This window comes from Anolis carolinensis, chromosome 1 (assembly GCF_035594765.1).
Source record: "Anolis carolinensis isolate JA03-04 chromosome 1, rAnoCar3.1.pri, whole genome shotgun sequence".
In the NCBI taxonomy this organism is placed as follows: Eukaryota; Metazoa; Chordata; class Lepidosauria; order Squamata; family Dactyloidae; genus Anolis; species Anolis carolinensis.
The window spans coordinates 125,825,428-125,851,476 of NC_085841.1; positions in this window are offsets into that span (position 1 = coordinate 125,825,428).

Here is a 26,049-nt window from a genome sequence, read left to right on the forward strand (position 1 = left end):
TAAAATTTTGTTAAAATCACCACCAAGAATCAAATAATTGTATCTTAAATCCTGTATTCCAGAAGGTTAGACTGAATGGGCAATATGATCTCCTCCAGTTCTATATTTTTAAGTCAACAGGGTTATTAAAACTATTATGAAACATCTCTGGTACATCACTTTCAATCTGTAAGTATTAATCAAAATAATCATTTTCCAAAGTATCTTACAAGTAAAATCAAACCCAGTCTATCTGGATTTGTTGTTGCCCTTTGTACTAAAATAGATGCCTATGATTAGGAATGCCACATCTTTGCACTGTTTAGAAATATTTGTAATATAGACTAGTCCAATTCATTTTATTTATTTTTTTGGAATGGGGGTATGTTCTCCTTGTTATCAAATACATTGCTTTTATAAATGCAATGCCAGCCTTAAAATCCTTTAACTAAGAAAGCATTTGTTTTTTATTTGTTTAAAACTCTCAGCCCTTTGAAATTTCATGAAATTACACTAAGCATGAAACCACCAATACATTTTAACACCTTCATTGCAGCTTTTTCCCCCCAATATTACAGAACTTAATTTAAGAAGCTTGCATAAAACAGCAGATACTTCCTGAGTTGTGACCTATAGAATTTAGAGATTTGATCATGTTAGTTTGAAATATCTGTATGCAAAGGGATACTGAGAGAAAAAAAATTGTTGCATAAGCCTTTGTAGACTTAGTCTACTTCCTTGGAAAGCTTATGTTACAATTTCTTTCTCCTGGTGATATTAATTCCATAAATCATTTTTACTGCTTACATACAGGAGTTTGTGGTTGGCTATCACACCAAAAATGGACTGAAGTATTCTCCAGCTCCTGAAACCATATCTGAACTGCTGCTAGTATGAGGAAGAACACCAGAAGAGAAAAGTCAGCAGTAATACCTGTTTCAACTCATTCGGTTAGCTATTTTTTCACACACCATCTAGCCTTGAAATACACAATAAAAGAGATACAGATGTACTCAGACACGGCTTTCAGTTATAGATTCCTGTTTTGAATAGTTGGTAAATCAACCTGAATTCATCTGTCACTTTCTTTTGTATTGCTCCTAACAGGGGGAATCTTAGCTGAACACAATTGGCCCACCTCACTTCCTTCTGCCACCTCCTTCCTAATATTTTCTCGAATATGGTCCATCCCAACCAATGATTTAAAATTATGCAAACCAAAAACAACAACAAATTACCTTCAAAGGATCTGGAAACAAAAGTGAAAATTATCTTTAATATAATTTTATCTATCCACCTCATCATACGGGCTGGGTAACCCGTCGTACGCTTCTTCCCCTCCATTTTCAGCAAGGAGCCAATTAGATGATGCACAGGCACTAACAGATGGGGTCCATGTGGAAAGAGGAGAGGATGCAGTGCATGCCACTGAGGTGGCAACACAGGAGCCTTCCCATGGTGCTTTCACAGAATTGGTGGGAAACTGGATGGCAACGCTTCCCCCCATGGGATATGGGGTAAGCCAATTTGTGTGATGTGGCGTGTGGAGTGATGGCGTCTCCACCCTTCTGGCTGGGAATCCAGGATTCACTGCAATGCAGGGTAAATCCATGGACCTTTATGATGAGGTTGTATGTAAGCATGAAGCAAAAATTAGACCTCTTAGCAATTTAAGCCTGTCTAAATTACCTGGCTAGCACTTTTTGGAGTTGATAGCCACCCCACATTTTTCTTTCCACATTGTACTTCCTTCCTACCCCAGTCTGTCCACACCCCTCTGTGCACCCTAAAAAATCTATCAATACTCCATAGACAATATCTAAATACTGAAAAAGCAAACACAACTTCCAGGTGTGAACATAAGAAAGAACTCTTACATAAATAGGAGACCCTAGTTCTGATCCATCTTTCATTTCTGGATCTTTTTCTCTCTTTTCATCCAGCTCCCCTTTGTCATTGATCTACATTATAAAAGAGGAAATATCTACATATTCTCATTAAATTAGAATGTATTAATTTATAATTTATTTATATCCAACCTTTTGCCCAAAGATCTCAGGGTGTCTAACAATACAATAGAACAATTTAAATTATATTAATTAGTTTTATCAATGAAAACCAGATGATTGTCAGGTACAGGCTTGCTGAATTTAGGAAAAAGTTCACAAGAGGTAATAAAACTTTATTTAATATAACCAAGAAGCAAACTATACCAAGAATTTTGTCTGATCTGATGAGTATTATCTGCACTATATATTTATAGGCAGCCCAATTCAAATAATAGATAGGCTTTCATACCATTTGTGAAGGTGTGGCGTTCAGTACTTCTTTCATGGGCTTTCTATCCATTGGTCTATTAATCATAGTCCATATCATATATCATTCTCCCATGGGAACAACCTTAGAACTGCAGCATATTCCCACATAGGTGTCATAAATCTGTCAAACAAAGATAAGCATTTATAACTAATGATAACTTGTCCTACAAGACTATACTAAAGCTAGTAATACCACTATATGAAAAACATAACAACACCTATCATCTAGTATACATATGCATAAGTTATATAAGCCAATAAATAAGCAAGTGCACAAACAAAATATAGAGTGCCCCAAAGACTCATAAGGTCCTAATAATGATTAAAAACAAATTAAAACAATTTCAAATAATATAACTTTTAGACATATGCATCTTAGATAAAGCCAGGCCCAAAGGCTTTATTGAAAAGACCTTTGACTTGGAGCTGAAATAATTCCAGTGTTGGCCCCAATTGGGCATCCAAAGGGAGGAAATTTCACAACTGAAATAGTAGAAAGAGAAGCCCCCTCCTGTGTTATCCCATAATGTATTTCCCCAATTAGTAGGGCATAAAAAAACACCTCTGCAATAGATTTCAATTTTTGGGCAGGTATATATCCTTTTATTCCTGGAGGAATTGAATAAGTTATTCCTCAAAAGGTGTGTAATCTTTCCATGTGGTATATGACGATGGGTACATATGGATCAGATATTTAATTATTTGACCCCAGAATTTTTTTAAGCCCATTCTACTCTCTCCTGTGTCATGGATAGGACCTGGTACTACCTTTCAGCCTACAGCATTGCTTCTGCCATTGGTCAACACAGCTGCTGCCATCACCTCACCCAAATTTGGCCAATATGACCACTGTGGTCTAACATAGCCCTGGAGATGCTGCTGCTTCTTCTTCTTCAGTCTAGAACAGCCTGTTAAAGATTACTAGCCCAGACTCTCACCCAGGCACTGAAAATATGGGTCACCCACTAAATAGCACTACCTCCCCTATCACCATGGAAAGGAGAGTCAGTGTTCCTGCTATTCATTTTCTTGATCCACAAACTACTTGAACATTAGGGGTGGGGGGAGTGGAGGTGAGTGAGGCAGTTGGGACTAATAAAGCCTCCAACCTACAACACAATCTGCACCCTAATGCACGTCAGTTTCTGCTCCTTCGTTGCAGCTGCTTGGGCCCTTTGCAGTTTTGGGAACAAATTCTCAAGTACTTTTAGAGCAGGTTCTACTTCACTTTCTAAAATTATTGTTTCTTCATCAAAAGGTTATACTTTGAGAAAATTAGACTTATTGGAAGTTTCCAATTATTTCCTATTAGCTTCCTGAAGTAATAGTCCCATTGGCTATTCTGCCCCATGGTTGAGTAAATAGATTTAATTTTATTTTTCTGAGCATACAATCCATTTTAGTTACTTAAATGTATTTTTGTTATAATGTGCTATAATAAAAGATGATCTGATACAGACAACAAATATTTACTCTGTTGTCACCTGTCTTGTCACACTGTCACAGGTGCACCATAGGAATGCTAATGGTGTTTAATAAGCACTCCACTCTTCTCCACACTTCAGCAACACAATAGGCAAGGCTGCAGTATATTTTACTTGGTAATCTACAGATTCTGGAGTTCTCTCTTATTTGCTCAGGACAGTGTGCAGGTGAAAACCTTTTTATTCAGGGAGGCTTTTAAAGAAGGAGGTTCTAAGATCAGGTCAATGGGTGCTGTGGTTTTAGCTTTGAATCAATTTTTAACAATTTTGAGGATTTAAACTGTTTGTTTTTAATACTATTAATGATTAGTTCTATTTTAATGATTGTATATTTTTAGATTTTAAATTGTATTACATTGGTTTTACTATAAGCCACTTTGAGTTTATTTCTAATGTGAAATAGAGGAAGTTTTTAAATATTTGCTAAAATGACATTGTTCTATAGATGCAATTAGGAACAGCAGATGTCTGCTGGGAAATCAGAGATGATACGTAGGTGGATCTTTCCAGTAAAGTATTCAGCTAACAAGACAGAAGCTGACATCCAAGGACATGGGAGAGTCTTTTTTTAAAGACACATAGAAGTAATTTTTATACTGGAGTCCCCAGTGGGGCAGTGGGTTAAACTGTTGAGCTGCTGAACTTGTTGACCAAAATGTTGGCAGTTTGAATTTGGGGAGCAGGGTGAGCTCCCACTGTCAGCCCCAGCTTCTGCCAACCTAGCAGTTTGAAAACATACAAATGTGAATACATCAATAGGTACCAGTTCTGAGAGAAGGTAATGGCACTCCATGCAGTCATGCCGGGCACATGACCTAGGAGGTATCTACGGACAATGCCAGCTCTTCGGCTTAGAAATGGAGATGAGCACAAACCTCCAGAATCAGACTCAACGAGACTTAATGTCAGGGGAAAACCTTTACCTTTACCTAGAAGTAATTTTATTCCAAAAACATATGCATAATCAAATACACAAAAGTATAGAGTCTGAAGAGACCACATGCTCTTGGGGAGGAGAGTGAAGGAAGTGGGGGGTGGCTACAGGTTAAAGTAAAGTAGAAAGAGAGACAGAGAATGTGATGATAAAACACCCAAAAACAAAAAGACATCCTAAAGACAAATACTGTATATTTCATTCCTACAAGTGTATAGATTAAAGAGTAAACCAGGAATTAGTGAACATAAGGATGCAATGGTTGCTAACACTAACAATGCCAGAAATAGAAATTTTCACTGTAGGTTCATGAACTGTCAGTAGTAGACACTGTCAAATTTCTCTTGTCTTCTCATTTGGCCTGCAGGGATCCACATCTGTTGGCACAGTGTGTAAAAGAGACAAGCACCAAACAAGAGGAAAAAGATGCAGTAGGTAAGCCAGACTATCATGGAGTCATGATACTTACATAGTAAATCTTATGCCACTTTAAAAATAAAAATTCCAAATGCCACAAGCCACTGGCCTTTGGTACAAAAACAGTGTCCTCCTATCCATCTTGTCATCACCTTAACACCCAAAGTAAATCATTAACAGAACATTAAGGAACAGCATAAGCCACATCAGGAGCTAGCACTTGTACCACATGATGCTCCTTTATCTTCATCCAATGAGACCAAATCACTGTAACCACGTAAGTTATTAAAAAGCTTAGTTATACCACTACTAGAATGATTCTGTCCTTTGCTAAGTTACAGTGTTAATATAATAGTTTTATGTAATTATCATTAGGAGGAAAATAATATACAAGCTCTAGTTCTTCACAGAGAGCTCTGTAGAGTTCTTTTTGTGATGACTTGCACCTAGGTTTCCTCTCCTAATTTTGCAGAAAGCCACTCACTCTATGGTTTTATTGTTTTAAAAATCAGGCAGTGGAATTTTGTTTGTACAAGTCACCACCATTCCCTTCCCAATGCTGCCCCTAGTCCTATGCCTTGTCCTTTTTGTGAAACACCTCCCTCCTCAGGAGGCATTATATGCTGTGTGTAGTGGACTTAATGAGAAATATTGTTTTCTTTTTAGGATGATGACTGACATCCTGCTAATGACTTAGGATGGTGTAAATCAAGCTTATGGCTTCATAAGTAACATTTTTTTTATTGTTGTGGAAGGTAAAATTCTCACTTGGCCTCATACAATGACAAAATCCCAAACCCACCTTTTACCTGCAGGGCCCACCATTCTACAGCCACCACTCCATAGCCGCTCCAAAGGGTCACCACTTCTGCACAGCAAATCATTGGTTGCTCTCTCCCCTCTTTGGATGAACTTTATAATTTTCACTGCCTTAAGAAAACTCAGAGCATTCTTGGGGATCCATCTCAGCCGGTATATTCTTTTTTTGAATTATTGCCATCTGGCAGATGGTACAGGGTGACAAGGACAAACAGACTGAAGGATAGCTTGAACTCTGTGATTGTGCAATGATGTGTCATTGGGGGCTGTGTGGGGGTGGTGGGGGTGTGAAGGGATGGGTGTGTTGTTTTCTGGTGTGTGCGGGAAAGGCATGTAATTTCATTGTGCAATAGCACAATGACAAATAAAGCAATTCTATTCTATATGAGCAGTGGAGAACAGAGGACACGTTTGGCTGTGTTTCCATAACCAGATACAGAACAGTGACATTTGACAAACCCTGGGTGACGGAGAGGTCCTCTAGTTGTCTTGGCAGATGGAGCCATTGTTTTGGGAACGGCTATAGTGACATTTCCTCAATACACCTTGCTCTCAACGGGTCACTAAAAGGCTGTGGAGTGGAGGCACTCCTACAGCTAAAAGATGGGTTGATGCAGGGTGAGAGGAGAAATATAACATAGTTCTCTATGTGGAACTTTTACATAATGTAATTGTGATATCAGATCATAGTTTATAAATGTAAAAAAAATAGGTTATTTTGTTTCTCACTTGGCAGTGTTCAAGTTTGTGTGGGTGGATAGTCAGATGACTTGGTCTAGATAGCTGAGCATGAACATTGTTTCTGTCTCTGTCTGTATGTCATATAGCATTGAATGTTTGCATGTATATGTACACTGTGGTCTGCCCTGAGTCCCCTTTGGGGTGAAAAGGGTGGAATATAAATACTGTAAATAAATAAAGAAAAATAAATTGTCTCTTCTTTAGTAATGAGGCAGGTGTTTTTTCTTCACTAGATGATACACTGGAGTTTTTGTGCATTTTCAAAGATTGTTCTAGTTTGCTTTTTATCAAGGAATGATTCATAATTTTTAACAGAAAAATATTTTTCTTTTTAATGCAAAATACATTGGCAGGAATCCTGTTGGGGAGCTATGGATTTACACATTTGTAATTGTTTGATATTCATGACCCCACATATTCTCTGATTTAGGTAATATGTAAAGACCATGAAAATCTCTTAGTCCCACTTACTTGGAAGCAGCTGCTATGCTTGATGGGGGTCCATTCCCTTCTTGAAATTACTCACCAAAGGGGGTGTAAACAATATCCTCCTGCTTTGTGAACCACAGGGGAATGGGTGTTTGTCAATGACAGTGTCTGCTTCTCAGTAAGTGAGGATGGGGCGGGGGTAAGGCTGGGATTCATGGTATAGCTGCCTAATTTCAATGTTTATGCATATGTAACTCCCCAACATGATCCTGGTCATTGTGTTTTGTTTATACAATGCACATTTTCAGGAATATGTTATTATATTTCTCCACAATATGAAACATTGTAAAAATGCATTGTGCAAGAAAAATACTTTTACATGAATATATGCCTTACATATAAAACATTATGATTCTTTTTGAAATTTGTTTTTTTTTTCCTTTTTTTATATCAACTATATATGTATAAATGAAATGTGCATTTTTCCCAGGGAGTAAACAAAAACCCACTGAGCCAAATCACACCAAATTTGGCCACAAAAGACATAGTCATCCCATATATGTCTTTCAATAAAAAACACCCTAGAAAAATAAAGTCCAAATGACACAGGACAAGAAGAGCCCTTCTCCCCCTTTAAGCTTCGTTCACTTTGTGTCCTAGCAACCCCCTCAGCCACAATGGCTGAGGGTTCACTTTGGCCTGCTTATAAAATACATATTTTCTGATTTGAACTGGATTATATGGCAGTGTAGACTCAAGGCCCTTCCATGCAGCTATATAACCAAGAATGCCAAGGCACATAATCCACAGTATCTGCTTTGAACCGGATAATCTTGAGTCCACACTGTCATATAATCCAGTTCAATGTGGATTTTATACAGTTGTGTAGAAGGGGCCTCATATAATCCAGTTCAAAGCAAATAATATAAGATCATAAATATAATATATAAAAATTACTGTGATATACTAAAATAGAACAATATAACCTCTAAAATCAGAATAGTAAATAAAGAACAACACTCTGAAAACAGAGGGATTCCAGACATGAAACAATCAGGGCCAGTTAACACCTCCCAACAAAAGATTCCCCCAGGGTGGAAGCAGCCAGGCTTTGAAACTGAATGGTCATTACATGCTAATAATTCTGGCTAATTGCAGCATTCATACTTGCCTCCAACAGACAAAAAAAAGGAATAACAAGATATACTGTATATTCACAAGCTTTAGGAAATAGCATATACTAACTACAACCAATTCCTCAATACTTTATTTCCCATACCACCACACTTTGCCACAGCAACACGTGGCTATGCCTTGAAATATTGTCTATTGGAAGGGGGTGTCAGATATTTTAGAATTTGTATTATATAAAAAATTTGCTGCTGCTTAGAAAAAGTTTTCACACCTCAGCAAGTGTTGACTTGACAGGCCAGCCAGGGAAAGAACTGATATCTTCATCTGCTTGTCTAGCCTTCTCCATGCTCATGTTTGTTTCTGCATCTGCAGCCTTCAATTATTGATGAGGAAACTCAACCCCAGAAAATGGTGATTATGGCAGATCAGCCCAGGCCTGGGGTTACCTCTGAAATACCACATGGGATTGAATCGGTTTTATTAATTTATTTTGTCAAGAAAATTTAACGATTCCAACATTGTTTACTGTGCCAGGTGTCATGTCCAATCAGTGTCAAAGAGAATCTTAGAGCTGTGCTGGAGAAAGAAAGATTGCTTACACAGTCTATCCTCTTTTCGCTACTAGCAACAAGCTTAGTTTGGTACCTTATAAAAAACCTTTATTTGGTATTTCTTCATAAAAGAAGGAAAGGAAAGGAAATTTAACCTAACTCATATGGCAATGAATAATATTTGAAAATCCCTGAATTTCCTATTACTATCTCTCCCCTGACAAATAGACGTTGCGGTGATTAGAATTCAGCCTACTTTGCATTGTTTGCTGTACTTCAAACAACTTTTAAAGTGCGTTGCTATGAAGGATCAAAAGAGGCTTTATAAAAAGACAGAGTGTTTCCTTTGTTTTCATTTCCCTGTGAAAATTTGCAGGTAACTTTTGATGCTTCTGCTTTGGATCCATATATATATAATCACAGGTAAGAGTAATGAAAATGACTTATTACAATCTTACATTTATTGGCTAGTTATAGAATCATTTCTTTTCTGGGCTAGCCTAACTAGCATTAGACAAAATAAGACAATCTCAATCAGCAGGTGTTGGGTAGCTAGTAGCTACCCTGGTTCATCCACCTATTATATTAGGTATTTCATGTGGCCATTCTTGCATACCATGTCACTTTACTTGGTTTTATGTTTCTGAGAATTCTTTGGCATTTTATGGGATTTTAGTTCTACATCAGTTTGCAACTGAAGTGTGTGTGTTTGTGTATGAACACACACACACACACACACACACACACGGCTTGGTCACTTGGATACTAATTCATTCCTTCCTCCCTGATCTATGCCTTTTCTTAAAAAACTAATTTTTTTCTATTTTTCAAATAGAGAAATTCCCTGCTTATTTATTGGAGCAGTGTCAGAAAGAGAAATCAGCTGAAAAGTGGAACCCAGGGTTTTTTTCAGCTTATAAATGCAGCTTGGCTGTCATAAACATAAGTAATTCTAGTATGCTGAAGTATGTGTGCAAGCAGTCCAAAGTGAGCCTTCTAAACAAAAAGGACTGATTAAAGAATTGTTCTCTTATCAGTTTAATCAAACTTATTTGACATGAGCAAGTTGTCAAAAACTGAGGAATCCAAAGGGGGGTGGGTGGGTAGGGGCAGTCTGCATATGCGTAGTTCTATATATGGCATAGATCAGTGGTTCCCAACGTTTTGTCCTCTAGGTCAGTGGTTCTCAACCTGTGGGTCCCCAGATGTGTTTGGCCTTCAACTCCCAGAAATCTTAACAGATGGTAAATTGGATGGAATTTCTGGGAGTTGTAGGTCAAAAACATCTGGGGACTCCAGGTTGAGAACCACTGGTGTAGACTTTGCTCTGCCACTGCTATAAGGTGGCCACTTCTGGGGCCAGTTCACATAATTACTATTCCAGACTGGCTAGAATGTATTTGATAGGTGTAGATGAGCTCTACATATGTGTACATTGCACCATCAGAAAGCAAAGATGTCCCTGTTTCAGTCACTCACACAGACAAATTTGGATTTTGAGTTGCTGGAAACATCTATGTGATATGATGACAATCCTCTGGATAATATATATTCTCATGTATAAGTCTAGAAATGCTAATAAAAATGGCAACAAAAATCTGGGTTTACTTATCAGTGGATCAATGTAAATACTCTACCTTAACCTTTACCAAAAAGGAATCATCCTCTTACCTGAGTAGAGTGCTGAAAGGTGAGGGTTTAGTCTGACCCAGAAGAATCTAGAAGAAATACTGTCTCTCTTCCCCTAATTTCTCTGCCATGTTAGCACTTTTTGCCTGGGTGGGTGAATGACAGAGGTGGCCAGGAATAATACCCCCCCCCCCCCCAAGGTGGTAGTAGTGTTTTCCCCTTTCCATGGAATGATCCCCATCTTATCCTCAGGTCATATCAAAATAATTAATTTGGGCTCCAAAGCCTGTCCTTGCCTTATATATGAAATCAACTTATACATGGAGTATATGGAGTACATAAACTGACTGTCTGTAATATACACAAGTTATTTCAGTTCAGAACTGACTGACTAGCTAGAAAGTTTATTACGCTAGTTAAGCCTTCCTGGCAAAAGCTCATGCCACAGTAAATGTGGTTGGGAGTTTATTGTTTTTATTTTCAAAAAATATCACTGTAGCTCAGGCCCAGAAAATAGTTAATTTTGTTGTTTTCAAAAATACCACTGTTGATCAGTCCCAGAAAATACAATGTTCTTATCAAAAACATACAAGTCCCCAAGGTATTTTTCTGTGGTTTCAATTTAGTTCCTAAACACTACACCATTGGAACACTCTGCAAGTGTCACACACAGTCATAAAGTGCCTGATGCCAGTGGCTCCCAGCAGCTGCACATTCTCTAATAGCATTCATTACCTTAGGACAGCATGCCTGTTGCTTACGGATTGGAGACATTCTTTCATTTCTTCTGATCTGAAAATCCTACAGACTACACTGAGAGAGCAGCTGCTCACTCACTCACATATCTGGACAAAACATTGCAGTTAGCATCTGCAAATACAGAGTTTTTCTGACCTGAAACTCCTTATCAGAGTATTTCAAAACCTTGTCCTCTTAGTGTGATACTGTTTTCTGTATGGTTTTGATCCTATGAAGCATTTTGCCTGAACTTACTCAAATGAGTTATCACAGCCACAGAAGTCAGTTTTATCATTTGTAAAGCTTTTGAACTCAGGGTCCTTGCTGTAGTTACAAATTCTTTACACACATACATTCTCACACTACTCAGGAAGGATTTTTAAGCTCAGTCTTTATTAAACTGTAAATTAATAAACATTGTATTAGAGAACTATCTCATAGCAAAAATCCTCCACAATTGGTTTAAGGAAGCATTAGCAGTATTACGTTTCCAACAATTTGCTAATTTAAAAAGCTCTTCTTTGAATAGATATATTGGTGACCAATTTGCCCAAAAGAGCAATTTCCAATGTTAAAGATATAGATGGAGATCAGCTTGCTTGATGGCCTTATTGCTCTTTTCATTGTGTGCCTTCAAGTCACTACTGACTTATGGCAACCCTGAGACAAAACTACCATGGTGTTTTCTTGGCAATATTTGTTAAGATGGGATTTGTCTTCAGAGTTGTAGTCCAACACTCAAATTACTACACCACGTTAACTCTCATGATATCCTGCTGACCTTAAGTGCTGGCAAATGCCAGTTTTTCAAATGCACCTTGATCCTTCAGTTGGAACTCATGGAGTATAAGAGCAAACAGAAACATATTCTTGAGTTCCAACATAATGACTAATAGGAAAGGAATCCTAGTTATCTTCTCACTTTGGAAAAAGTTATATTCCTTCATGCTTGTGAGCACCACTATGGACTTCTTCACATTAAGGCAATGAAATGGATGAAAATGTTTTGCTCAGTAGAGTGCCATTTTCTTATGAAACCGATGAATTCCTTACCTTCATCACACTTCCATGCAACTTAGTATGTTCTCCGTATTCTTTGAGTAAATTTCTCACCACATTACAGATCTGAGCCCTGCCCACCATCCCTCCCTCCGCATTATTTGTTGAAAGAAATCCTCCTCTCTTTGAAATCTCAGCCTCGCTCTGTATTAATGTGAGAGCTGAGAAGTTTCTGAGCATACTCAGTTTGTCCCTTTGGGATGCTGCCTAAAAGAGAAGAGGAAGTAAGTAAGAAGATAGGAACAAGAGGAATTAAGTATATCAGCGTTATTTCTGGCATGAGGGAAGGGGAAAAACTCTGCAACTTAGTTGTATGTGTTCTAGGAACAACATATTATACACTGTATAATTATTTCAAAATCATATACAAATTACTAGGGGATACTTGCATAACAGCATAATTGCAGCCAGACTTTGAAACTTTAAGGCTATTCAATGCCAGTCAAGGTGGGAAGTTGCAACATTCCCTCTTACCTCTTATAATAATGAGATAATGCTTCTGGAACACTACCTAGACAGCTCTGAAAGGTGATAGAGTTTAAATTCAACTTAGTGGGTCTTATTTCCAAGGAATTTTATCTTGAAGTGACATTATCTAGGACCCCATCAGCACTGCAATATAACCCAGCTTCTGAATCCCAAAGAACTTGATACTTGGATCATTGCAGAATTGCAGCCAGACTTTGAAACTGCAAAGCTATTCAATGCTAACCAAGGTGGCCAGATGCTAAATTTCCACTTGCCTCTGATAATAATAAGATAATGCTTTTGGAATATGGCCAGACAGCCCTGAAAGAGTTTAGAGTTTAATTGAACTCAGTGGGCCTTATTTCCAAGGAATTTTATCTTGATGTGACAACTGCAACAATCCCACTCTGAGGATGCCTGCCACAGATGTGGGCAAAATGAAATTCAGCTTCTGAATCCCAAACATTTGGATATTTGCTTGATAGCATTATTGCAGCCAGGCTTTGAAGCAGCAGGGCTATTCCCCCCCCCCTCTCTGTGCCAGCAATGGATCTGCTGCCTTCCTTCCCCCCTCCCCCTCCTTTCTCTCTCTGGAAGGGAGGGAGGGAGGGAGGGACCCAGAAAGGCTTTTTTAAAAGAAAGAAATTGTTTGGGCAACTTGCTCAGTGAGGAAAAGGTAATGGCTGCGGAACTCTTCCTTACCGAGATGGGTGGTTTAGCTCCTTTCACAGCTTTCCCACCCACATTTTCAATGAAGGCCACTACATTACAGAAAAGGCCAAACTTCCAGACGATTTCAAAAAATCCAGTTCCCCACCACCTTATGAAACATTGAAAAAGACTGCTCGCCACCATGCTTAAAAATACACAAAGAATGCTCTCTTCTACACTTGAAGTCAAACGAATGTGGCAGGAGCAGTGGCTTCCTGGATTTTAAGTGTAGCACTCAGTGGAATTTAGTAAACGTGATGAAGTGGTATGGTAAGTTTCTATAAATAAAGAAAATATTACAGAAATGCCATGTTCTTTCCACACACAAGATCTCACCCCAACTTCCTTCACTTCAGAAGGTGAATGGGGTGGGCAGAAAATTCAGGGACCTGAGAGAATCTGAGTAAAATAAAATAAATAAAACCAATTCTATATACAGTAGAGTCTCACTTATCCAAACATCAAGAAAACCAAAGTGCTCTTCCAACAGGCACCAGCTAAACCCTCTGCAATGCCAGGAATACAGCTTAATGGTGTCACATTAGAAAATGTTGACCATTTCCACTACCTTGGCAGCCACCTCTCCACAAAAGTCAACATTGACACTGAAATACAACACCGCCTGAGCTCTGCGAGTGCAGCATTTTTCTGAATGAAGCAGAGAGTGTTTGATGACCGGGACATCCGTAGAGAGACCAAGGTGCTTGTTTACAAAACCATTGTCCTCCCAACCCTGCTCTACACCTGCGAAACGTGGACTGTCTACAGAGGTCACACCAAACTCCTGGAGCGTTTCCATCAGCGTTGTCTCAGGAAAATCCTGCAAATCTCTTGGGAAGACAGGCGGACAAATGTCAGCGTGCTGGAAGAAGCAAAGACCACCAGCATTGAAGCGATGCTCCTACGCCATCAACTCCGCTGGACTGGCCACGTTGTCCAAATGCCCGATCACCGTCTCCCAAAGCAGTTACTCTACTCCGAACTTAAGAATGAGAAATGGAATGTTGGTGGGCAGGAAAAGAGATTTAAAGATGGGCTTAAAGCCAACCTTAAAAACTGTGGCATAGACACTGAGAACTGGGAAGCCCTGGCCCTTGAGCGCTCTAATTGGAGGTCAGCTGTGACCAGCAGTGCTGCAGAGTTTGAAGTGGCACGAATGGAGGGCTTAAAGGAGAAACATGCCAAGAGGAAGGAGCGTCAAGCCAACCCTGACCGAGACCGCCTTCCACCTGGAAACCGATGTCCTCATTGCGGGAGAACATGCAGATCAAGAATAGGTCACCTGTGGACACCCCCCTAAGACCCTATAACTGGAGGACCATCATCCTCGGCCTACGAGGGATCGCCTAAGAAGAAGAACTTATCCAAGATAAACTGGCTGGCAGAACGTTGGATAAGTGAATATGTTGGATAATAAGGAGGGACTAAGGAAAAGCCGATTAAACATCAAATTAGGTAATGATTTGAGCACCAAAACATCATGTTATACAACAAATTTTACAGAAAAAGTAGTTCAATACGCAGTAATGCTATGTAGTAATTACTGTATTTACGAATTTAGCACCAAAATATCACGATGTATTGAAAACATTGACTACAAAAATGTGTTGGATAATCCAGAATGTTGGATAAGTGAGTGTTGGATAAGTGAGACTCTACTGTACTTCTTTCTGAGTGGATAGTAATCTTATCAGCAGATGGGCCATTAACTGGAATTGTGTCTGTAGATTCAATCCCCAGAAAGCTCTTTCTGCCAGGCCACAAGCCTGGCTGCCAAAAAATCACCTGCATGTCACAAAAGTTAAATGGTTATAAATCCCAGATATCTTTTCTCTGAAAGTATTGCCTGAGAATGAGGTATCAGATGAAATTAGATAGTAATGCCTGCTGATTAGACATCGGTAATTATTTTTGACTGGATGGATAATCATTCTGAGTGGCATTAATGTGTTGTCACATTAGAACACTGTCTAGGGGATGGGTTTGTCTTTCAAGTAGCCAAATGGTTCCCATTCACTGATTAGTTGCTGGTGCTTTATACTTACATGATAAGATAACATTTGTAATCAAACAGTGGCCTTGTTTATTACGCCATTAACCCACTGAAAATAGACCATTCTGTAAGTTTACTTAACATATTTGCTTATGATGCTCTGCAGAAAAGCTACATCACCTTCATTTCTGATTTGAATAAATGTTTTCAAAACATTTTAGAGCATCTAGGTGGGAATGAAGCAATGAGAAAATCAGGACAGTAAACTATAAAATAATAATGTCAAAATTCTGTATATATAAAAATGTAATGGGGCACTTTATTATGGAGTAAACAGCAAAACCACTGAACCCAATCACACCAAATTTGGCCACAACAGTCATAGTCACCCAAGGTATGTCTTTCAATTAAAAAAAACTAGAAAAATAGTCCAAATTACAGAGGATGAGGAAGAGCCTTTCTCCTACTGACTGCCAGTTAGAAAGTTAGGCTGCCTTTAGCCCCCCCTGCTGCCTTTAGGCCACACCCCTTTGTATCCTAGCAACTCCCTCAGCCAAAATGGCACCCAGGGCAGAGGCAGAATGCACTTGGACCTCATCCACACTGCCTATAAAAACAGATTATCTCATTTGAACTGGATTATATGGCAGTGTAGACTCAAGGCCCTTCCACACAGCTATATTACCCAGAATGCCAAGGCAGATAATCCACAGTATCTGCTTTGAACTGGATTATGTTGAGTCCACACTGCCATATAATCCAGTTCAGTGTGGATTTTATACAGCTGTGTAGAAGGGGCCTCATATAATCCAGTTCTAAGCAGATACTATAAGATTATAAATATAATATGTAATAATTACTGTGGTATAATAATACAGAACAATATAATCTCTAAAATCAGGACAGTAAATAAAGAGCAACACTCTGAAAGCACGGAAATTGGGAATTCCAGAAAGGAACCAATCAGGGCCAGCTAACACCTCCTAACAAAGGATTTCTCCAGGTAGGAAGCAGCCAGGCTTTGAAGCTGCAAGGCCATTAAATACTATTCAAGGTGGCTAATTGCAGCATTCATACCTGCCACACCAAGATTATTAATTGCTATTCAAACTGGCCAACCAAGGATTCCGCAAGGTAGAAAGCAGCCAAGCTTGCAAGCAGCAAGGCTATTCAGTGCTGTTCAACCTGGCCAACCAAGATTTCCCCTAGATAGAAAACCCTTCGGTTTGGAAGCCACGAGGCTACTCTGTCCCATTCAACTTGCCCAAGGAAGGATGCCCTTATATAGAAAGCGGCCAGGCTTTGAAGCAGCGATGCTATTCAGTGCAATTCAAATTGGCCAAAAACCATTGCCCTAGAACGCAAGTACCCAGCCTTCCAAGCAGCAAGCCTATTCCATTGTATTCCAGCTCAAGAAACAAGGATTCGCATAAGAAGAAAATGGCCAGACATTGAGGCTGCAAAGCTATTCACAGCTATTCCACCTGGTCAACAAATGATTCCCATAAGCCACAGCAATGTGTGGTCGGGCACAGCTAGTTCTGTATAAATCAGTAACTTTTGTGGGTTGGAGTGAGAGCTATTGTCAGTTGCTATCATCTAGCAGCTCTTGCACTGCCAAGCAAACTCTTGTGTAAGGGGGTAACAAATACCTTCTTACATGATTATATAGATTTTATAGCATAATCTTGGTATGGGATAGGCTTCAAAGGGTCCCTGTCTAAGAACTGGAAAATATTTCAGTCATCTAATCCAACCCCCTCAATAACACAGGACTTACAAAGGAACACACTACTGTACCTCTGCCAAATTACTGTCCAGCCTTTGTTTATGTATTCCCAGTGAAGAAAAGTTCACCAGCCTTCCACAAAATAGTTGTGTGGAAATACTGGAAAAAGAGTTTGTCATGCAAAAGTGAGAAGCAAATGTTGCTAGCTCGCACACAGCTATTTAAAAACATTTTAAAAAAACTATGTCAGGAGAGAAAGCTTTTGGAACATGGCCATACAGCCTGGAAAACTCACAGCAATTCAATTATGTTGATTGTTCTTTTGGTCTTCTCACCAGAAAACATTCTCTAATTTGTCAAGAATCTCTTACACAATGTACATTTTGAAATCTGATGGAGAATTTATTTCATTCATATCTTTAAGACTTATACACAACATTATTTTAATGGTGTTCCTTTTTTTGTTCTTAAAAACACTTGACGTTATCATTATTATTATTCGTATCTTGTTTGCTGTGTCATAAAATAATAATAATAATAATAATAATAATAATAATAATAATAATAATAATAATAATCAGCTGATGACCCAAAGTGCAGACTGTGCAAGGAAACCGATGAAACCATTGATCATATCCTCAGCTGCTGTAAGAAAATTGCACAGACAGACTACAAACAGAGGCACAACTATGTGGCCCAAATGATTCATTGGAACCTATGCCTCAAGTATCACCTCCCTGCAGTTAAGAACTGGTGGGATCACAAACCTGCAAAGGTTGTGGAAAATGAACACGCAAAGATACTGTGGGACTTCCAAATCCAGACTGACAAAGTTCTGGAACACAACACGCCAGACATCACAGTTGTGGAAAAGAACAAGGTTTGGATCATTGATGTTGCCATCCCAGGTGACAGTCGCATTGAAGAAAAACAACAGGAAAAACTCAGCCGCTATCAGGACCTCAAGATTGAACTTCAAAGACTCTGGCAGAAACCAGTGCAGGTGGTCCCAGTGGTGATGGGCACACTGGGTGCCGTGCCAAAAGATCTCAGCCGGCATTTGGAAACAATAGACATTGACAAAATTATGATCTGCCAACTGCAAAAGGCCACCTTACTGGGATCTGCACGCATCATCCGAAAATACATCACACAGTCCTAGACACTTGGGAAGTGTTCGACTTGTGATTTTGTGAAACGAAATCCAGCATATCTATCTTGTTTGCTGTGTCATACAACGTCGTTGTGTCAATAATAATAATAATAATAATAATAATAATAATAATAATAATGTACCCCTCCCCTGCAAAAGGGGCAAAAGGCCACCCTGCTGGGATCTGTGCGCATCATCCGAAAATACATCACACAGTCCTAGACACTTGGGAAGTGTTCGACTTGTGATTTTGTGATATGAAATCCAGCATATCTATCTTGTTTGCTGTGTCATAACAAAATAATAATAATAATGTTTATTTATATCCCATGTTATCCCTCCCCAAGGAAACTGAAAGTGGCTTACATTAAAAATATTACCACACAGTTTGAAATGTACAAATATGTAAACATTAAAACAGAATTTAAAAATTAACAGTTAAAATCCATTAAGATGTATTCAAAGCTAAATACCAGAGCACCCCTTGACTTGATCTTTAAAACCTTTTTCTTTAAAAACCCTTCTGAATAAGAAGATTTTAGCCTGCCTCTGGAAGGACAGCAGAGAGGGGGTTATTCTGGCTTCCCTGGGCAGGGAGTTCCAGAGTCAAGGGGCAGCCACTGAGAAGGAAGGCCCACTCTCTTGTTCCCACCAACTGGGCATGAGATGGAGGTGGGACAGAGAAAAGGACCTCTCTTGAAGATCTCAGGGCCTGGGCAGATTCATCCAAAGGGATGTGGTCAGCCAAATAGACTGGACCTGAACCTTCTAAGACTTTAAAACTCATAACTAGCACTTTGAACTAGCTGCTGTGACGTGGGACCACCCACTCCCTGTAGAAGCCCTGGCTCTTTGGGCCAGCTGTAGTTTCCTAACACTCTTCAGAGGCAACCCTACATAGAACACAATACAGTAATCCAGATGAGATGTAACTAAGGCATGGATCATCATAGCCAGATCTGGCTTCTCAAGGAACAGGTGCAGTTGGCACACAAATTTTAATTGTGCAAAGGCCCTCCCAGCCACCACGAACACTTTGTTCTCCAAGTTCAGTGTCGGGTCCAGGAGAACCCACATGGAACTGCAGACCAGTGTTTTCAGCAAAGGCTGAATCCTCATTCCTTGGTCTGCCTTCCGACTGATCAGGAGCACCTCTGTCTTATCTGGATTAAGTTTCCATTTCTTGCTCTCATCTAGTCCATTACTGATGACAGACACTAGTTTAGAGTCAGGACAGTTTCCTTGGCATTCGGTGGAAAGAATTAAGAGAGTTGGTATCATCTGCATATAGGTGACATCTTACTCCAAAACTCTGGATGAAGGGCAGCCACTGAGAAGGAAGGCAAATTTTTGGACCAGTTCTTAAACACAATTCTGGAATAAGCTTCCAAGTAGACTAGAATGTACTTAGTCCTAATCTTTTTTTTTTATACTGGTTTTAAACCACTTCATTGGATGTGTTGCAATAGCAGATTCCCAGATTAGCTTAGTTTACACTTTTTTTTGCTATTTAATATTTAATGTTTATTTTACTTAATTGATATTTGTCTTTACTGTTCTAATGTAGCACAAATCCTATGTAAAATCATACTGTATTTTTGTAAGTTTCATGTACAGTAGAGTCTCACTTATCCAAGCTAACCAGGCTGGCAGAAGCTTGAATAAGCGAATATCTTGGATAATAAAGAGGGATTAAGGAAAAGCCTATTAAACATCAAATTAGGTTATGATTTTACAAATTAAGCATCAAAACATCACGTTATACAACAAAATTGACAGAAAAAGTAGTTCAATACACAGTAATGTTATGTTGTAATTACTATATTTACGAATTTAGCACCAAAATATCATGATATATTGAAATCATTGATTACAAAAATGGCTTGGATAATCCAGAACCTTGGATAAGCGAGGCTTGGATAAGTGAGACTCTACCTTATATGTTAAACAGAATGGAGGACAAAATGGAACCCTGAAGAACCCCACAGGTCAATGGCCAGGGGTTCAAAAAGGAGTCCCCCAACACCTTCTGAGTATGGCCCTCCAGGAAGGACCTGAGCCACTGTAAAACAGTGCTTCCAAATCCCACCCCAATGAGATGACCAAGAAGGATACCATGGCCAATCAAAAGCCACTGAGAGATCCAGGAGAACTGTCTAGCTCTCTGCGTAGGTCATGCACAAAGATGACGAAAGCTTCATCTGTTCCATAGTCAGGCCTGAAACCCAGATTGAAATGGATCTAGATAATCCATTTCATCCAGATATCTCTGGAGTTGGGACACCACCACATACTCCAATACCTTGCTCAAAAAGGGGGAGGTTGGACACTGGTTGATAGTTGTCTATTATGGAGGGGATTAAGCCACTAATTTTTCTCAAAAACTGCATGCCATAAGAAAAGAAGACATTATACTATATTAGCTACTATCTGCCCAAGAATGGTGTGTTGGACACTGGATGATAAGTACCGATCATAGAGGGACCTTTTCAATAGTGGCATTAACTATCCCCTCCACCCACTCAGCCTGTTCCCCTCTGACTGATTAATGGACCTGGTAAGACAAGGGCCTAGTATACACGTGGTGGCTCTTCAAGGCTCCTGTTCACATCCTCAGGTTGCACTAATGAAAAAAATCAATAACATTGAACAAACAGGAGCCAAAATTATATTAAGTGAAAATGTATAAACTACAGCATCTAAGCCTGAGCTGATCTGCATGATTTTCTGTGTAAAGTCAGAAAATCTTTACATCTTTGGGGGCCGGGCTGTGGCGCAGGCTGTTGAGCAGCTGCAATAAATCACTCTGACCATGAGGTCATGAGTTCGAGGCCAGCCCGTGGCGGGGTGAGCACCTGTCAATTAAAAATAAAAAATAGCCCCTGCTCGTTGCTGACCTCGTAGCAACCCGAAAGATAGTTGCATCTATCAAGTAGGAAATAAGGTACCACTTATAAAAATGGGAGGCAAGTTTAACTAATTTACGACTTGGAATGAGGAAGTGCCATCAGAGTGAATTATGAAGCAGCTGCTCCCCCCTGTGGCCAGAATCGAACATCCCCTCAGGAGAAGGTTAAATTGCCTCTGCGTCTGTCTGTCTCGGTCTCTGTTTGATGTGTTTATGGGCATTGAATGTTTGCCCTATGTGTGTATAATGTGATCCGCCCTGAGTCTCCTTCTTGTGGCCAGAATCGAACATCCCCTCAGGAGAAGGTTAAATTGCCTCTGCGTCTGTCTGTCTCGGGGTGAGAAGGGTGGAATATAAATACTGTAAATAAATAAATAAATAAATAAATAAATAAATAAATAAATAAATAAAATAAAGTCTTATATTTCTAATTGCCCAGGCAGTTGCAATAATAGCAATATTGTCACAGTAGTCACTAAGTAGCAGTGATGACTATGGGACAGTTATGATATCAATAATTGTTCCATATTCAAGGTCCATTCCACATGCAAGATATAGTTCATATTCAAAATCTATTGGGTTGGGGGAGAGGGGTGTATTTTGGAGCTGGCCAAGAAAGGTTACTTAGTTAAGTAAGCTAAGTATAAATAGCTAAAGCATACTTAACTAAAGCTGAAGAATACTGGCCAATAATTGTTATTTGTCTTAGCATTTAAGTGCAGCATATACTCATGTATAAGTCTAAATTGCGAATAATCACCCCAAGAAACCTCAGCTGACTTACCTATGGGTCAGGGCTGCAATAGGCAGAGGCAAGGGGCTTGAAATAGCCAACGTTGGTTCATTGCCCGTAAGGTCAAAAGTTTGAAACAAGCATTACCAGAAAAAATAAACATGTTTTGGCTGGTTTGAGCTAGGTTACCTTCATGGTTTGGGTCCAGGTTACCTACAGGATCGTCTTCTCCCATGCAACCCACCCCAAACACTTAAATCCTTTGAGGGGTGGCTACTCCAGCCTTCCAGATCTCAACTGGTGACCATTACTCAGATGACCAGATGCCCCAAGACTGTGGAATGACCTGCTAGAAGAACTCTGACAGCTAAACCAGCTGTCAGAATTTAAGATCCAACTGAAGATCTTTCTGTTCCAGTAGGCTTACCCAGTCAGTTTTAATCATGAATTTTAAACTTGCATCTTGTGTATTGATCTTTGTTCGGTGTCTTTTAATATGTAGTTTTTAGAAATATATTTTAATATGTGTATTTTATAGAATGTTTACAGTGATTATGTGTTTTAAACTACAGTAGAGTCTCACTTATCCAAGCCTCGTTTATCCAAGCCTCTGGATAATCCAAGCCATTTTTGTCGTCAATGTTTTCAATATATTGTGATAATTTGGTGCTAAATTCGTAAATACAGTAATTACAACATAACATTACTGCATATTGAACTATTTTTTCTGTCAAATTTGTTGAATAACATGAAGGTTTGGTGCTTAATTTGTAAAATCATAACCTAATTTGATGTTTAATAGGCTTTCCTTAATCCCTCCTTATTATCCAAGATATTCGCTTATCCAAGCTTCTGCCGGCCCGTTTAGCTTGGATAAGTGAGACTCTACTGTATGTTGTAACCTACCTTGAGCCATGAGGAGAGACAGGTAAGAAATAAAATTACTATTACTATTATTATTGTTGTTGGTATACTTATTATTATTATACTTATACTTATTATTATTATTATTATTATTATTATTATTATTATTATTATTATTTCTGTCTTTTTCTATTGATTCAAAAATCCAGTAACAAAAAAGAAAAAAGTACTCAGGACTTCTCTCTTGAATTTTATCTGTCAAACCAACATTATATAATTGACTTTTCACTTGCGTGACAGGGCTACTGCCTCTTCCATTGCACCTTTTCCAAATTTGCTCCAAACCTTTGGAGCAGATTTTGAAGGCAAGAATAAATCAGACCATTTCTTGTCCCACTGATGCAAGCAGATCCATGTGCAGAAGGGCTTAATTGGATTTTGTGTTATTTGCTGAATTTTGTTCCTCATCTTCCTGCATGTGGTGGATTGGAGCCAGATTAAGAATGTCATCCTAAACCCACTTGCCAGAAAGCAAACCTTATTACCACAGTAAAATTTTCTAGTGTGTAAAAATGACAGAGCTATGCTGCAATTTTTAAAAAAATCCCACTGAAATGAGTCACCATCTTTGCCTGGATATAACCAACTACAATCAAGGTGGCTTACCATAACAAATAAATACAGGCAAATAAATATATTTTTGAAAAAAATCTCAATATATTTTGTACCTTGAAGAATCTAATCCTGGACACCATTTGCACAGCATTAAACTCTGCATCTGCAGATATCCTCCCTTTCCACATTACCGTCTAGACCAGGGGTCCTCAAACTAAGGCCTGGGGGCCGAATGCGGCCCTCCAATGTCATTTACCTGGCCCCCACCCTCAGTTTTATACTTAGGCTTGCCCAAAGTCTGAAATGACTTGAAGGCACACAACAACAACAATCCTAATTAACCTGACTATCTCATTGGCTAGAAGCAGGCCCACACTTCCCATTGAAATCCTGATAGGTTTATGTTGGTTAAAATTGTTTTTATTTTTAAATGTTGTATTGTTCTTTCATTGTTGTTGTTTTGTGCTACAAATAAGACATGTGCAGTGTGCATAGGAATTTGCTCGTATTTATTTTCAAATGATAATTCGGCCCCTCAACAGTCTGAGGGACCCTGAATCGGCCCTCCCCTAAAAAGGTTTGAGGACCCCTGGTCTAGACTATATATTGTGCAGTCTGCTTGTGCTTGCTTCCTCTTTCTTTCTTTCTTTCTTTCTTTCTTTCTTTCTTTCTTTCTTTCTTTCTTTCTTTCGAGATAGGTGCATTTTAATGTATTTTCCCCATATACATATTTTGTGTTTTTAGTTGTATACATTACTTGACTATACTGCTCCTTCACTAGCATGTATTTAAGCAATATTTCACATTACAGTTGAAATGCACCCACACACCCTGACACATCTACTAATGGGAAGATTCTGAGACCTCATAGACAATTAAAGAAGTGCATCCTTGGAGAAGTCCTCTACTGCTGATTTTTACATATCCCTAATCCTATTTACAGACCATCCCATGAAATAATGAGACCACAAATAGAAAATGTAAGGAACTATCTGTGACTTTATTTAAACTGTCATCTATTTTAAACTTTCTTTAAGATGCGCAAAAGGTGAGGAAGCAACCTAGTATCGGAGCTGCTGAGAGAGTTGGTCTCTACAACAGACAGTTGATATCCCCTCGCATCAATACTTTCCCCAGGGTGAAAATATCTGAGCCCCTGAGAAAAGATTCAAATTCTCAGTTACTCTGAGGTACATGCCCTTTCATGAAGACAAAACCTTGAAGCCAAGGATAGTTTCTTTCCTCAGCCCTCTGATCTCATGATACTCAGGGGCAAATCCAGAGTCCTATTTCTCACCAAAGGGGTTTCATGTGTGCTTACTGGACTCCTCATCCCCCGGCCCCACTGCCTGCATTAGGTATTTCCCACTAGAATAATAAAAACAACCTTCAGAGTCTCCAGGAGATTTCAAAGGAATAAATGGTTCTTCAACTTAAGAGAAATAAACTTCTTTAGCTCTCTATACCTTGAGTCTGTGGGATGTAATTCCAGGATGTGTGATGGTTGATAACAGCCATAAATATGCTGTGGGCCCACTGGCAATGACAAGGAGGCAGAAAAAGAAGCAAGGAGCTGGTGCTGGCCATGAGGATTAATTTGGCAACAAAAGAGAGAGAAGACAGTGAGAGTATCAGTACTTCTTCCTCCAAGAAAAGAGGGGAGCACAGGCATGAAGCAGCTGGCTCCCTCAAAAAAGGAGATGATGCCAACAGGAGCACAAGGATTAGACAGTAAATCAGGAAGCAGCAACTAAAACTCACTATTCCCTGACAACCCCCCCCCCATTGCTACAAGTCACTTGGTCAAAGGCTTGAAAGCTTAGATGTGAAGAGGCTGAAAAGGGTCAGTGCAGCCATAAATAAATGCCACCCCACCCCTTATCTTTCCACATCCTGATGAAAGTGCCAAGATGTGAACTGATCATGCCCTTTTCATTGAATGTCAACAAAGTCACTCCCACCAACAATGCTGTTCTAGTCTGGGAAAAATCAGATCCTGTTTGTACAGAAGTAGGTTGCCTGCCTATCCAACACCACAAATATATTTAGCTTTTTAGGTCAAACCCCAAAATCAGTGTCTTGAACTGACACCAGAAAAATTGATCAATGAAACTGCTATAGAATCACCAATGTTCTAGCTAAGGAAGAAACCTGGTAACTTCATCCACAAGCATGCACTGAATCCAGAGCATATCATCTCAGCGTGCTGATTTCATAGTTCATCTTTGGACAACTCCTTACAGAGATTTAGGATGTCTTTGTGGAGACAGTCTGTTTTATCCATATATCCCTCTCCAACATACAGTGTAAAGGTCATTTTTCACATATTACCGTCCGTTCAGCCTCACATCAATACCAGGCAAAATTCTGGAAAAGATCATTAAGGAAGTGGTCTGCGAACACTTAGAAACAAATGCGGTCATTGCTAATAGTCAACACGGATTTACCAAAAACAAGTCATGCCAGACTAATCTGATCTCTTTTTTCGATAGAGTTACGAGTTGGGTCGATACAGGGAATGCTGTGGATGTAGCGTACCTGGATTCCAGTAAGGCCTTCGACAAAGTCCCCCACGACCTTCTGGCAAACAAACTAGTAAAATGTGGGCTAGACAAAACTATGGTTAGGTGGATCTGTAATTGG